The sequence below is a fragment of the Pan troglodytes genome, chromosome 3 (assembly GCF_028858775.2).
Source record: "Pan troglodytes isolate AG18354 chromosome 3, NHGRI_mPanTro3-v2.0_pri, whole genome shotgun sequence".
Lineage (NCBI taxonomy): Eukaryota > Metazoa > Chordata > Mammalia > Primates > Hominidae > Pan > Pan troglodytes.
Genome location: NC_072401.2, coordinates 29897857 through 29914164, shown reverse-complemented (window position 1 = coordinate 29914164; position 16308 = coordinate 29897857).

Sequence of the window (16308 nt, the reverse complement as noted above, 5' to 3'; positions counted from 1 at the left end):
AGAATGCAGAAAATACTTTCCAAAAGTTCATTGTATCCCGAAGCATCATATTTATGCTGCAGGAAAAAATTTGTTTCTCGTTGGTACAAATGCATTGATTGTAATGGTTTCTTTTTTGATTAATAAAGATGTGTTTGAGCCTAGTTATAATGACTTAAAATTCTCGGCCTGAAACTGCAATTGCTTTTGAACCAACCAACCTAATATTAAACAGTAAAAAAGTAATACGTACAGCCTTCCATAAAATTTCAGCATACAGGAAAGTAGAGCAACACTCCTCAACCCATTGCATGGATCAAATTTAAATTAATATTAAACCACACAAAAAGTACTTCCTTCAAAAAAAGAAAATTATATAGATATATCCATCACAATCATAGAAGCAAAATTCTTAACAACATATTAGCAAATCGAATGCAACTGTATACCACAAGCTTACAGTATCATCACTGAGTAGGATTAAACCAAGGAAGCTAAAGTTGGTTATGAAGTTGCTCTCTATGATTACTCTCATTCTTGTACTAAAGATCTTAGCAAAATATTATGGAGAAAAATGAAATAAAAAGTATATACTTTTGCAAGCATAGTGTAAAATTGTGTTTATACAAAGGCAATGTAATTATTATGTAGAAACATTAAGGAATCTTTTAAAAAATCAACTAAAAGCAATTTTAAATTTAGAACAGTTGTCTTATACATGGTCAACATAAACAGAGAATTGTATTTTTATATACTGGCAACATTAAGTTTCAAAATAAACTTTAAAAATTAGTGCTTTTACAATAACATTAATATATACAAAATATTTTGTGATAAAATTGAGAAACTGTTAGAAGACCTCTACTTCAAACAAAACAGAAACAAAAAAACGAAAGAGGAGAATTTTTTTTTTTTTTTTTTTGGAGCTGGATATTCTCCCTGTTGCCCAGGCTGGAGTGCAATGGCCCAATCTCGGCTCACTGCAACCTCCGCCTCCTTGGTTCAAGAGATTCTCCTGCCTCAGCCTCCCAAGTAGCTGGGATTACAGGCATATGCCACCAAGCCCGGCTGATTTTTTGTATCTTTAGTAGAGATGGGGTGATTTCACCATGTTGGCCGGGCTGGTCTCAAACTCCTGACCTTGTGATCCTCTCGCCTCAGCCTCCCAAAGTGCTGGGATTACAGGCATGAAACACTGCACCTGGCCAAGAGGAGAAAAATTTTATCGACATAGTATAGAAGGCCAAAATACGAAGTGCACCTCTGTTATTGATTGAAAAACTCAAAAGTGTTAACATAGCAACATTACAAAAATAGATCAGTAAATTTAAAAAAAATCCCAGTCAAATTTTGAGCAGATTTCTTTCCTATGTAATATCAAAAAAAAATCTAAAATTTATAAGAGAATGCAGGAGACCCAAAATAGCTAAACATATTTTTAAAATGAAAAGAAAAACTTATAACTTAGTTCCTAAATTCAAATTTCAGTTTGACTATACTATCATGGCTCTGTGTTATTCTTGTAAAAATAGATTTTTAGCTTAATGAAACAGAGTAAATAATTAAAGAAAATAACCTAATACAGGTTGACTATTACTTATCCAAAGCGCTTGGAACCAAAAGTCCTTCAGATTTCAATTTTTTACAGATTTGGTTAAATTTGCATTATATTTACCCAGTAGAGCATCCCTAGTCTGAAAATCAAAAATCTGAAATGCTCCAATAAACATTTCCTTTGAGCATCACATCAGAGCTCAAAAAGTTTCAGGTACTGGAGCATTCTGAATTTCAAATTTTTGAAATGGGGACACTCTAGCTGTATATATGTCCTACCAATACCTGAAAAGTGTTAAATATTTTTTTTCCTCTAACAACTTGAAATTCATATTAAAAAATATTGATCCCTGTTTGAAATAATATGTAGAGATTAATTTTGAATAGGTCACAGATCTGTATTTTAAAGTTGAAGTGATAAAACTTCTAGCAGAAAACATACAACATATTCATGATCTTAGAATGGGCAAAAATTTCATAGACAGGACATATAAAACAACTATAGTAGAAAAAAAGGATAAATTGAATGCCATCAGTATTAACATTTTCTTCTCTAAATAAGACAGCTTTACAGAAAAAAAAAAACAAGTTATAGGCTGGAAAGATAGATTTCCTTCATCTATAGCTGAGAAAGTGTAAAACCTTTATAAAATAAACTTGATGTTCAAGACTAAGATGAATAAAAAACTAAAAATGGACTAAAAGTTGATTGGGCATTTTATAGAAGAAAATAAAAATGACATATAAGCAGCTGGAAAAATTCTAAAATTATTAATCATAGGGAAGAGAAAATTAATACAATTAGATATAACTACACATGCTTTAATATGAGAAATAGCAAAGTTGGGAAAGATACAAAGCAACCAGAACACTCATGCATTGATGGTGGATATGAAATACTACAGTCAATTTGGAAAATGATTTGGCAGCTTCTTATTCAGTTAAACATGCACTTACTATTGACATAACAGTTTTACTCTTAATTACTTCCTGAAGAGAAATAAGATTTCCCTGTGTAAAGACATATACATGAATGTTCACAGCAGCTTTACTCTTCAGCTAACAATTGAAAATAATCTAAATTTATGTAAATAGGAGAATGGATAGAAAAATTGCATTACATTCTTACAAAAGGCTAATATTTACAATAAAATGGAAGGTACTATTGATACACACGGAAACATGAATGCATCTCAATAGCATGCTAAGGGAACAAATCTAGACAGAAAAGGCCACATGTTGTATGATTCAATTAAATAGAATGATTCTGAATACTACTCAGCCCACTTAAGTAAAATCACAGTTTTCTTGCAATCAAATAGACATGAAGTTGTAGTTCAACAAAAAATTATAAAACATTTACTTTAAAATGGCGATTAAGCTTCTTAAAAACGTGTATATTTTTATGCTTGTATAAACATATGCATATATTTAGTGGAAAATTAGGTATCGTGTGATAACACTTTAAAAAGAAATTGTTAAGGGAAAAAGTAGAAAAAAGCAGGGTGGAGTAATTGTCTTTTCATTTGAAGACCAAAATGAGTTGTTCCTGGGATGACTACATATTTAGCAACAATAATCATTTGTTGTGGGGTACTATCCTATACACATTGTTTAACTGCCTCTATGACCTCTGCCGACTAGATTTCAGTAGCACCCCCATCCCAAGTTATGACAACCAAACATCTCTTCAGACATTTCCAAATCTCCTCTGAAAGGAATCATTACCCTTGGTTGACAACCACTGGTTTAGAATACTTCCCATACTATCTAAGCAGAATTAAGAAAATGTATGTACACAAGACTAGGAGAAGAAATCCATGAGCTTTTATTCTCAGTGCCCCATTTGGTTTAACTGAAAAGGGGTTGTATATTTCCAGGTCCATTTCAATTTTATAACCCAAATTTAATAATTATGCAATGCTTCCAGCTGCAGTTTATATTGTCCAATATTTGTCTAAGTGTTTGAATCCTGGTATTGATTTGTGAGGCCTTATTATTTCTCATGAAATTATGCCTTTCCATTTCAGCTGCTCATGAATTTGTCTCTGGTTTTGTTTTTACTGGAAAGCACTATAGCACATATTTTTTTTTCTTGGGGTACTAGCAATCAATCACCCTTGTTTATAAATTTCAGTAAATAAATAGCAGTGGCATTTTCTCAAGTGTTTATGGAAAGAGATACCATGTGCTTTCATAAAGGAAGGGCTAAATTTTATGTACTGCAGCAGTATACTGCAAAATATTATGCATCTATAAAATTATTTTCTGTAGGTAAATCTATATTAAATAAATAAAACAAGATGGTCAGTTTTACATATTTCTTTAAAATCACACTGCATTAGTTCATTCTCACATTGCTATAGGAAAATACCTGAGACTGGGTAATTTACAGAGAAGAAGTTTAATTGACTCACAGTTCTGCATGTCTCAGGAGGTCTCAGGAAACTTACAATCATGGCAGAAGTCACCTCTTCACAGGGTGGCAGAAGGAAAAACGAATGCCAGCAGGGGAAATACCAGACGCTTATAAAACCATCAGATCTCATGAGAACTCACTCACTATCACAAGAATAGCATGAGGGAAACAGTCCCCATGGTTCAATTACCTACCACCAGGTCCTTCCCATAACATGTGAGGATTCCAGGGGTTACAATTCAAGATGAGATTTGGGTGGGGACACAGAGCCAAACCATATCACATACCGCCAACAATCCCTTGAAAAGAGTGAATTAACACGACAAAGTCAATACTGTATAACGTTACGATCCACAGGAAATTAAAATTTAAATTATGCAATCCAACTGAGAGAGGTATTCACAATAATAACCATCATACTTTATAACAGAAATTCTCAACTGAGAAAGTAGGCATATGAAAATCATATAGAGACACATTTCTATTTCGTGTGGTTCTTCTAGAGCACGTATTTGAAAACCACTGCTTTATGGGAGGAAAATACTACTGTCTAAATACTTAAGGTTAAATGATTATTTTATTTGCTTTTACAAATTGTTTAATTCAATAAGCTATTATACCATTTTATAATAAGTCAGATTCATTTATTTTAATATGTATTTAAATCAGAGTTTATGGATTGGATTGGAAAAAGTGTTTGCTGAGTAGGAGAATATGTCTTAGTTCTATTAGTGTAACTAGCTAGATAAACTTTGAAAGCGCAGAAAGAATTCTAGGATTTATAAAAAACTCTAGGATTTTTATAAATTCTATAAATCCTAGAATTTTATAAATTCTAGGATTTATAAAAAATTTCTTGTATATTGGACAAATTTGTATTTTTACAGAAGAACAAAAAGGGAAGGGGAAATTACAATGGGTATAATGGCACAAACAATAATTTATTGAAAAATTATTTAATTTAGCAGGTATACATATTACAAAGCAGTATTTCTGAGACATTAATGATAAAGCAGTGTCTTTATCATTAAAGGACTGGGAAAAAAAATAAATGTATTTAAAAATGTATAACTCAGGTTAACTCTTCCTGAGTAGGAAACTATCACACTTTGGGATTGTCTATTTTAATACAACAATGTTAAAATCTCCTTTCATTATTTGTGTTTACTGCTTGTATATTAGGCAGGTTAAGGTTATCTGTCCTTCCTTCCTTCCCTCCTTCCCTCCTTCCCTCCTTTCATTCCTTCTTTCCTTCTTTCTTTCCTTCCTTCCTTCCTTCTTTCCTTTTCTTTCCCATTCTTTCCCTTTCTTCCTCCCCTCCCCTCCCCTCCCCTCCCCTCTCCTCTCCTTTCTTCCTTTTTGAGATGGAGTTTTGCTCTTTTTGCCCAGGCTGGAGTGACAGGGTGCGATCTCAGCTCACTGCAACCTCTGCCTCCCAGGTTCAAGCGATTCTCCTGCTTCAGCCTCCCAAGTAGCTGGGTTTACAGGTGCCTGCCACCACGCCCGGCTAATTTTTGTAATTTTAGCAGAGACGGGGTTTCACCATGTTGGCCAGGATGGTCTCGATCTCCTGACGTCGTGATCTGCCCACCTCGGCCTCCCAAAGTGCTGGGATTACAGGCGTGAGCCACCGCGCCCGTCCTGTATGTCCTTTCTTAGAAAAAAAAAAAAAAAAATTAGTGCAATTCTTTATGTTGGTAGAATTCCTTTTAAAAGTTTAGTCTTTTATAAAACCGAAAAATCTAAGAACTATTTATTTTAAAAATTTTGTTGAAAATAAATACCATTTTCTGTTGGAAGTTACCTCCTCATTTCAAGATACTTATTTTTAAAAAGCACTTTTTTTGAAAGAAATTTGCTTTGTAGTCAGTCTTATTGAGATTCACTATTCTTTAAGGTGAGGGACAATAACCCTTAAAAGTACTTAAAGACTAAAAAGATGCAATAATGTTAATAAAGAAAAGAAATCTAAGATATTATAAATTGTTATAGGGATGATCACATTTCTGGATGTCATTCTTAGCAGGCTTCTGGAGTCACTACTATTTCTTTTGAAAATGTAAAAAAAGGGAATTAGTATTATAGTCCTTTATTAGGCCATAAAATGGTGAATTTGGATAAGATAAAATTCATAATATGTATCATGGTTTCAGTTGTCTCAGATAATTGTTCTGAATGCATTTAACTATATATCACCATCTTCCTATGGCAGTTTGCATAATGTGCTAACATTTTTTAAAAGGCTAACACTATGGTTAATTTTAGAATAATTTAACCTAGGTGTTGAGTAGGTCTTTGGTATTTATTTGGTATATTGGATAATAAAAGGAATTTAATATGACTAACATTGGACTTAAATTTGCAGATTTCAATTGGAATAAAGGAAAATCTATATTTTCTTCCATTTTATTTATTTATTTATTTTTGGATATGCTACTTTTCTATCATAGACGTAGTAAATCACCATGTTAAGAAATCATGCTATGGTATCACACTCTTTTGATTTGAATTCTGTCTCAAAATTTATTAGCAGAGCGAACTTGAGCATATTTTGATTTCTTTTGATCTTTATTTTTATCTCTAGAATAAAGATTATCACAATAGTTACTTCATAGAAATTTGTGATGGTAATCAATATAAAATACTAAGCATATTGTCTGGCTGATACTAACTGTCTAATATATACGTAATATTATTATTACAATCATATTTTAAAGATAGCTGGTGTTTAGGAAAACTGCATACAATTACAACATAGAATTTTCAAAAATATTTTATGAAGATTATTTTCAGAAGATAACTTAGCAGTCTTCTAGTCTAGTCATTTAAAGGTTGAGAGAATTAAGGTTTCCATAAGTTACATAACATACTTAAGGTCGTGCAAAAGCAGAAGGAGAGCCACAGTTTTCTTTACCAGGTAAAGGTCTATGTTATTAAAACTAGAAAGGAAGCACCTGTGTTTTGTGTGCTCGTGAGAAGGAAACTTACATCCCATGCCCTTGTGATTCACACATTCACTACCCTATTGCCTTGAGACAACTAGGACTAATAATGTCATTCCCTCTAACACTGTGTATAACAGTAGAAGAGGAAGTCGGTAGTCGGTTATGCATGCAGACCTTTACATCCTCTTTTTTTTTTTTTTTTTTTTTTTTTTTTGTCATCATATCTCATTCAATTCCAATCACTGAAATTCTTCCATATACTCTCTGGAATTTATAATAAATACATCACCATCATCATTCTTTATGTATTCAAACTCTTTGAATATTGTTATCCCTTCTTACTCAGAAACTCATCTCTCTCCTAAGGATACGGTTTTCCCCATAGCTCTCTCAAATAGTAATTAGTTTTGCTCTCATCCTGCTTGAGCAACAAGATCTGGAGGTGACCTCTCCACTCATTTGTGTTTTGTGACTAATTTTCTTCCCTTTACATTGCCACTTAGAATTTCAATGACTAAGATTTACCATCCCTCATGATAGCATCATGTTAACGAAATCGTAACAATTTTTATAGTCATTCCACGATATATTTTTTAACTTTCCTATTTCCTTTTCACATAATGTTGACTCTAGCCAAAGAAAAACTTATATGCTAACTTTTAGCTTCTGAGCTCTTGCAAATACTCTTTTTATTTTTAGTTTTTGTGGATACATAGTAGATGTATATATTTTTATGGTACATGAGATGTTTTGATGCAGGCATGCAATGTGAAATAAACACATCATGAAGAATGGGGTATCCATATTTTCAAGCATTTGTCCTTTGTGTTATAAACAATCCAGTTACACCCTTTAAGTTATTTAAAACTGGACAGTTAAGTTATTATTGACTATAGTCACCGCATTGTACTATAATATAGTATATCTTATTCATTCTTTCTTTTTTTATCCATTAACCATCCCCACTTCCCCTCCAGCCACCCATTACCCTTCCCAGACTCAAGTAACCATTCTTCTACTTTGTGTCCATGAATTCAGTCGGTTTCATTTTTAGATCCCACAAATAAATGAGAACATGCAATGTTTGTCTTTCTGTGCCTGGCTTATATCACTTTACAGAATGATTTCCAGTTCTGTCCATGTTATTGCAAATCACACAACCTCATTCTTTCTCATAGATAAATAGTACTCCATTGTGAATATGTACCACATTTTCTTTATCCATTCATCTCTTGATTATTAAATTGCTTCCAAATCTTAGCTATCATGGACAGTGCTGCATCAAACATGGGAGTGCAGATATCCCTTCGATATATTGATTTGCTTTCTTTTAGATATATACCCTGCAGTGGGATTGCTGGACCACATGGTAGCTCAATTTTTAGTTTTTTGATGAATGTCCAAACTGTTTTCTATAGTGATTGTACTGATTTTCATTTCCACCAACTGCACAAGGGTTCCCTATTCTCCACATCCTCGCTAACATTTGTTATCGACTCTTCTTTGGATAGAAGCCATTTTAATTGGGGTGAGATGATATCTTTTGTAGTTTTAATTTGCATTTCTCTGATCATCAGTAATGTTGAGCACCTTTTCATATTCCTGTTTATTATTTGCATGTATTATTTTGAGAAATGCCTATTCAAATTTTTTACCAATTTTTTATCAGATTATTAGATTTTTTTTCTGTAGAGTTATTTGAGCTCCTGATATGTTCTGGTTATTAATCCTTTGTCAGATGGGTAGTTACAAATAAATATTTTCTTCCCCCCTCTTTTTTTTTTTTTTTTTGAGACGGAGTCTCACCCTGTCACCCAGGCTGGAGTGCAATGGAGCGATCTCGGATAGCAGCAACCTCCGCCTCCCGGGTTCAGGCAATTCTTCTGCCTCAGCCTCCTGAGTAGCTGGGATTACAGGCGCCCACCACCATGGCCAGCTAATTTTTGTATTTTTGTAGAGACGGGCTGGTCTCAAACTCCTGACCTTGTGATACACCCGGCCTCGGCCTCTTAAAGTGCTGGGATTACAGGCGTGAGCCACTGCGCCCAGCCTTTTCCCATTCTTAGAGTTGTCTCCTCACTTTGTTGATTGTATCTTTTGCTGTTCAGAAGCTTTTTAACTTGATGTGATCCCGTTTCTACATTTTTGTGTTGGTTGCCTGTGCTTTTGGGGTATTACTCAAGAAACTTTTACCCAGACCAATGTCCTAGAGATTTTCCCTAATGTTTTCTTGTAGTAGTTTCATAGTTTGAAGTCTTAGATTTAAGCCTTTTATTGATTTTGATTTTACTTCTGCATACGGGAGAGAGAGTTATCTAGTTTCATTGTTTTGCATGTGGATATCCAGTTTTCCCAGCACCATTTATTGAAGGAACTCTCTTTTCCCCAGTGTATGTTCCTGACACCTTTGTTGTAAATGAGTTCCCTGTAGATATGCGGATTTGTTTATGTGTTTATTCTGTCTCATTTGTCTATGTGTCTGTTTTTATGCCAGTACTATGCTGTTTTGATTACTATTGTTCTGCAGTATAATTGGAAGTTGGATAATGTGATTCCTAGAGTTTTATTGTTTTTCCTTAGGACAGCTTTAGCTATTCTAGGTGTTTTATGGTTCTATATAAATTTTAGTATTTTTTATATTCCTGTGAAGAATATTATTGATATATTAATGCATTGAATCTGTAGATTGCCTTGGTAGTATAAAAATTTTAATAATATTTATTCTTCCAATCCATGAATGTGGAATGTTTTTTCATTTTTTTGGTGTCCTCTTCAATGTTTTAAATTACTGTTTTATAGTTTTTATTATAGAGATCTTTCACTATTTGGTGTCCTCTTCAATGTTTTAAATTACTGTTTTATAGTTTTTATTATAGAGATCTTTCACTATTTTGATTAATTCCTGGGAATTTAACTTTATGTGTGGCTATTGTAAATGGGATTATTTAGTTATTTTTCAGATTGTTCACTGTTGTCATATAGAAATGCTACAGATTTTTTTTTTTTTTTTTATACTTTAAGTTTTAGGGTACATGTGCACATTGTGCAGGTTAGTTACATATGTATACATGTGCCATGCTGGTGCGCTGCACCCACTAACTCGTCATCTAGCATTAGGTATATCTCCCAATGCTATCCCTCCCCCCTCCCCCCTCCCCACCACAGTCCCCAGAGTATGATATTCCCCTTCCTGTGTCCATGTGATCTCATTGTTCAATTCCCACCTATGAGTGAGAATATGCGGTGTTTGGTTTTTTGTTCTTGCGATAGTTTACTGAGTTAGAATGGCAATCATTAAAAAGTCAGGAAACAACAGGTGCTGGAGAGGATGTGGAGAAATAGGAACACTTTTACACTGTTGGTGGGACTGTAAACTAGTTCAACCATTGTGGAAGTCAGTGTGGCGATTCCTCAGGGATCTAGAACTAGAAATACCATTTGACCCAGCCATCCCATTACTGGGTATATACCCAAATGACTATAAATCATGCTGCTATAAAGACACATGCACACGTATGTTTATTGCGGCATTATTCACAATAGCAAAGACTTGGAACCAACCCAAATGTCCAACAATGATAGACTGGATTAAGAAAATGTGGCACATATACACCATGGAATACTATGCAGACATAAAAAATGATGAGTTCATATCCTTTGTAGGGACATGGATGAAATTGGAAACCATCATTCTCAGAAATGCTACAGATTTTTGTATGTTGATTCTGTATTCCACAACTTTACCAAAAATTTATTTACCAGTTCTAATAGTTTTTTTGTGAAATATTTATGTTTTTCTAAATAGGAGGTCATATTATCTGCAAAGAAAGATACTTAGACTTCTTCTTTTTCAATTTTTTTTTTTTTTTTCAATTTTTTTTTTTTTTTTTTTTTTTTTGAGATGGAATCTTGCTCTGTTATCCAGTCTGGAGTACAGTGGTGCGATCTTGGCTCACTGCAACCTCCACCTCCTGGATTCAAGCGATTCTCCTGCCTCAGCCTTCCAAGTAGCTGGGATTATAGGCGTGTGCCACCATGCCTGGCTAATTTTTGTATTTTTAGTAGTATTTTTGGTAGAGATGGGGTTTCATAATGTTGACCAGGCTGGTATCAAACTCCTGGCCTCAGGTGATCCACCCACCTTGGCCTCCCAAAGTGCTGGGATTACAGGTGTGAGCCACTGCTTCCTGCCTTCTTTTTCAGTTTGGATGCCCTTTATATCTTTCTCTTGTCCGATTGCTCTAGCTAGAAATTCCAGTACTATATTGAGTAACAGTGGTGACAGTGGGCATGCTTGTTGTGCTCCAGCTTTTAGAGGAGAGGCTTTCAATTTTTCTCCATTTAGTAGGATACCAGCTATGGGTCTCTCATATATTGCTTTTACTATGCTAAGGTACATTCCTTCTATCCCCAGGTTTTTTTTTAGGATTTGTATTATGAAGGTATGTTGAATTTTATCAAATGTTTTTAAATCATCGGTTGAAATAATCAAATGTTTTTGTCCTTCACTCTGTTGATATAATGTATCACATTGATTGATTTGCATATGTTGAACAATCCTTGCATTGCAGGGATAAATTCTACTTTGTCATGATAAATGATCTTTCTAATGTATTATTGTATTTAGTTTGCTAGTATTTTGTTGATAAATTTGCATCAATATTCATCAGCAATATTGGCCTGAAGTTTTCTCTTTTTGATGTATCTTTGTTTTGGTACCACAGTAATACTGGCCTTTTAGAATGAGTTTGGAAGTAATCCTTCCACCTCTAATTTTCAGAATAGTTTGATTAGTATTGGTGCAAGTTCTTTAAATATTTGAATTAGGTCATCAGGTCCCAGGATTTTCTTTACTGTCAGATTTTTTATTACAGTTTTGATCTTGTTACTTGTTATTTGTCTGTTCCGGTTTTGGATTTCTTCCTTGTTCAATCTTGATAAGTTGTGCTTATCTAAATGTTTGTTCATTTCTTCTAGATGTTCCAATTTATTGGCATATAGTTGTTCATAGTAGCCACAAATGATCCTTTGCATTTCTGCAGTATCAGTTGTAATGTCTTCTTATTAATTTCTAATTTTATTTATTAGGATCTGCTATCTTTTTTTCTTCATTAGTCTGGCTAAAGATTTGTAAATTTTCTTTAACTTTTCAAAGTACGTCATCCCACTCTCTCCTGGCCTGTATGTTTTCCATGGAAAAGTCTGCTGCCAGATGTATTGGAGCTCCATTGTATGTTATTTGTTTCTTTTGTCTTGCTGCTTTTATAATCCTTTCTTTATTCTTGATGTTTGGGAGTTTGACTGTTAAGTGCCTTGAGGTAGTAATCTTCTTTGGAATAAATCTGATTGGTGTTCCATAACCTTATTATACTTGGATATTGATATCTTTCTCTAGGTTTGAAAAGTTCTCCGTTATTATCCCTTTGAATAAACTTTCTACCCCCACCTCTCTCTCTGCTTCCTCTTTAAGGCCAGCAACTCTTCGGTTTGTCCTTTTGAGGCTATTTTCTAAATCCTTTAGATGTGCTTATTGTTTTTTTTTTTTCTTTTGTCTCCTCTGTGTATTTTCAAATAACCTGTTTTCAAGCTCACTAATTCTTCTGCTTGATCAATTTTGCAATTAAAGGACTCTGATTCATTATTAAATATGCCTATTAGATTTTTCAGCTTTAGAATTTCTGCTTGATTCTCTTTAATTATTTCAATGTCATTGTTAAATTTATCTGATAGAATTCTGAATTCCTTCTCTGTGTTATCTTGAATTTTTCGAGTTTTCTCAACACAGTTATTTTGAATTATCTGAAAGGACACATTATCTCTGTTTCTCCAGGGTTGGTCTCTAGTTCCTTAGTTCATTTGGTGAGCTCATTTTTTTTCTGAATGACATTGATGCTAGTAGATGTTCTTTGGTGTCTGGGCATTGAAGAGTTAGGTGTTTATTGTAGCCTTCATTTTCTGGGCTTATTTGCAGTCATCCTTCTTGGGAAGGTTTTCAAGATATTTGAAAGTACTTGGGTGTTGTGATCCAAGCTGTATTTTCTTGGGGGTGGGGGCAGATACATTTTATAACCAAAAATTTCATCAGGTCTCCATTCAATTATTCATTTCATATATCTTATCTACCTGCTTTCACAGAGAGGAAGAGCACAAAATATAATATGGTCAATACTGAACCGATCAGGGTAATGGTGGGTAGAAACAAATATACAATACAAGGAAAATCTTCCTAGAGGCTTCACCAGAGTCTGGAAATGGGTTTATTTGTTCTCTTGATAAAAAAGGAAAGGTATACATTTACTCTAGACAAACTAGGAATTTGAGTAAATCAGATAGTATTGTATATTTAGGAAACCATCACAAATACATATCAAAATGGTTCAAATTGATTAAATTGATGAAAGAATGTGGAGATATATCTAGAGAAATAGGACAGGGTTGACCTAAAAACAGTCTTATACAACATGAGTATGAGCTTGGTTTTTATAATGAAACATGTTGATTTATGTAAAAAAAACTTGATTCAGGATTATATGAATTTTAGCAACTTTACTCTGAGAAAAATGTGTAAGATGAGCAGAATAAGGCTGATGATACACAAAATGAGTCAAAAGGGATTATAATAATCCAGGTGGGAAAGTATAGGGTCATAACATTTACAATATTGAAAGAAGAAATTATATGTAGAAAATGCAAAAGAGGTAGGACAGCCTTGATGTGTGGTAACATTAAATGATGGTCATGAAGAAGAGGATAATTTGGGGAGCTTCTATGGTGTCATTCACTATGATGACAAAGGAAGAGCAAAATATTTTCATTAGAGAAGAAAGTAAAATTACTGAGTGGGAATGAATGAGGAAAAAAAGAATGTCAGTAAAAGTGGACTATTATTTGAGGAAGCCTGACTTTGAAGAAAGAATCAATAACACACATTCAGCAAATAATTTTCCAGTGCCAGTTACTGTTCTAGGATCTGAGGATATTGTGATTAAAAAACAAAAAGAGATAGGGAGCTTGGGCAACAGCTGGAAAGACATATTTGCTTCAGAGGGTGGATTCTTTTATTTTTCTTAAGTTACAGAAACATAACATAATATTAAGCTTCAGAGAGGAAGAGAGGAAAAAAAGAAAAATATAGGAGAAATAAGATAATAAAAAATATTAAGGCCCTTGGTCTGGAGATCATGTATACAAAGAAAGGGATCAAAAACACAACTGGATGCATTGTCTTTAAAATACAAGAGGGGTAGATACTGATTATGTCATATTGCATGCCATTTTTACGTATATTAGGATGAGATGCCCATGCGATGAATTCCCGAAGACCTCATTTTATTCTCATTAAAATAGAAAGGTCCAGTGCTGAGAGAGGTGAGGGGTGAGGCTTGATTTCGTTCAGCTCTAAGTGTAATGAATCTAAACTACAACATTTCTGCTTAACATTCTAGAGGAAGTATCTGAGTCTGTGTGCTGGGTAGAAGTTATGGAGGTATTCACAAAGAGAGAGGGGTATTTTTAACTGGGATATAGAGAAGTAAGAGCATGTTTATGTCATGGAGCTGCATTTTGCCAAGATTAAATGTTTATCCATTGATTGAATGTGTGCTTTAAAGATTGGTAAAATGGCGTAAATGAAGGAGCACATTCTAGAACTAGAGCTGTTAGGTCATGAATTCAAGAGGCAACTACAAGAAGTTAGACAAACGAGACCACCTTTGTATGACTGGAATGTTTAGAACACGTTGGGTACCAAAAGAGAATATCATTAATGTCAGCCTGGAGTTAGACTGTAAAGTTCCTTTGCTGAAGGCTCTCCTGGAAATACTGCAGTCCCTGAATTTCTATAGAACTTTAGATATTTTTTCTATGACCCTTGACAGTTTCTAATATATATTTTAATTATGTGTGTTAATTTCCTAAACACAGGGATATACATTAATTAAAAAACTAAATTGATATTGTGATAGATTCACAGCTCTTTTAATATTTGTGTAAGACGTATAAAAATCATTTTTATTTCACAATCTGTATTGCAACATAGTTTATAAATTAGGCTTTATTTTAAGAAGTGAAGGTTTATAAGGGCAAAGCAATTTTCCATTTTGCAGAAGTGTGAAATATGCCAAGAAGGAATGCACAATACCTTCTTCCATGGGGAATATATTTTCTATATTTTATCTTTCTTATGGGAAGTATTTAAAAATAGCAACTTGCAAAGTTTGAATTAAAGTAACATATCATCTTCTCAGGATTACCCCTTTAAACCAATAATCTCAGGAAACATCTGAACAAATACTGTAATCTGTAATCCTAAGTAGTATTTAATTCATTGACATAAGTCATTATAATTTCTTCTCTTTTTTCCTCTATATCATTGCATCAGTTTTCCTTGCTTTCTTTTCCGAAATTATTTGTTGTGATATATTATTTATATAAACATTCCCAGAATGTATATGTAAATTTTTAAGACTATAATTGTCTTTCCATTCATATTGGTATTTTACTTATTTTCATTAAATTTATTTATATGTTTTCTATAAAACAATTACACATATTTAGTTACATTTGTTCTTGGTACTTTATTTTTGTTACCATTATAAATGGAGTTTTAAAGCACATATTTCCTAGCTGGTTGTTACAAGTACATAGCAATAAACAGATATTTATATACTTTTTTCAGAAATACTACCAAATTTTCTTCTAAATTGTAATAAGTTTCCAGTTTCTATTAACACTCTTAAATCATCTAGAAGTGATGATGCTTCTGTTTTCCCTGCATTTTATACTTTTTATTTCTTTTCTTGAGTTACTACAATATATGGTGACTTCCACAGAAGTAGAAGTCATAAACACCCTTACTTTCCTCTTCATATTAAAAAGTATGTTTCTACCATCTATTCATTAAGTTTCCCTCTTTTAGAATAAAAAAGCACCTATTTTGTCTGGAATTATAAGTTCCTTGTTTATTTTGTTTTTAAATTATAAATGAGTTAATTTTTAATCAAATTTATTGATGGGGCATCTATTGAGATGATCATATAATTTTCATCCTTCAATAAATTAATATAATGAACAGAAATTATTTAACTTCTAATGTAAAAATCATTATTTTATTCCTTGTATAAACACCAATTCAGCTTTTTCGGATGTTTGTTTCTTTCTTGGAGATTTTTAATTATATAATTGTCTTCATCTATTTTCACCGTATTTTTAAACTAATAGCATTTTAGCAAAAAATATGGTCAATTTGAGCCCAATATGTTTAAATTTGTTGAAGTTAGCTTTTGCTAGTAAGTACCTAATTTTTATATATATTTTCAATTATTGGGTGCAGTTATTTATGTGTTCATTTGTTCAAAGCTGTTATTTCTGCTGTTCAAATCATGTACATCCTTATTGATTTTGATCTACTGG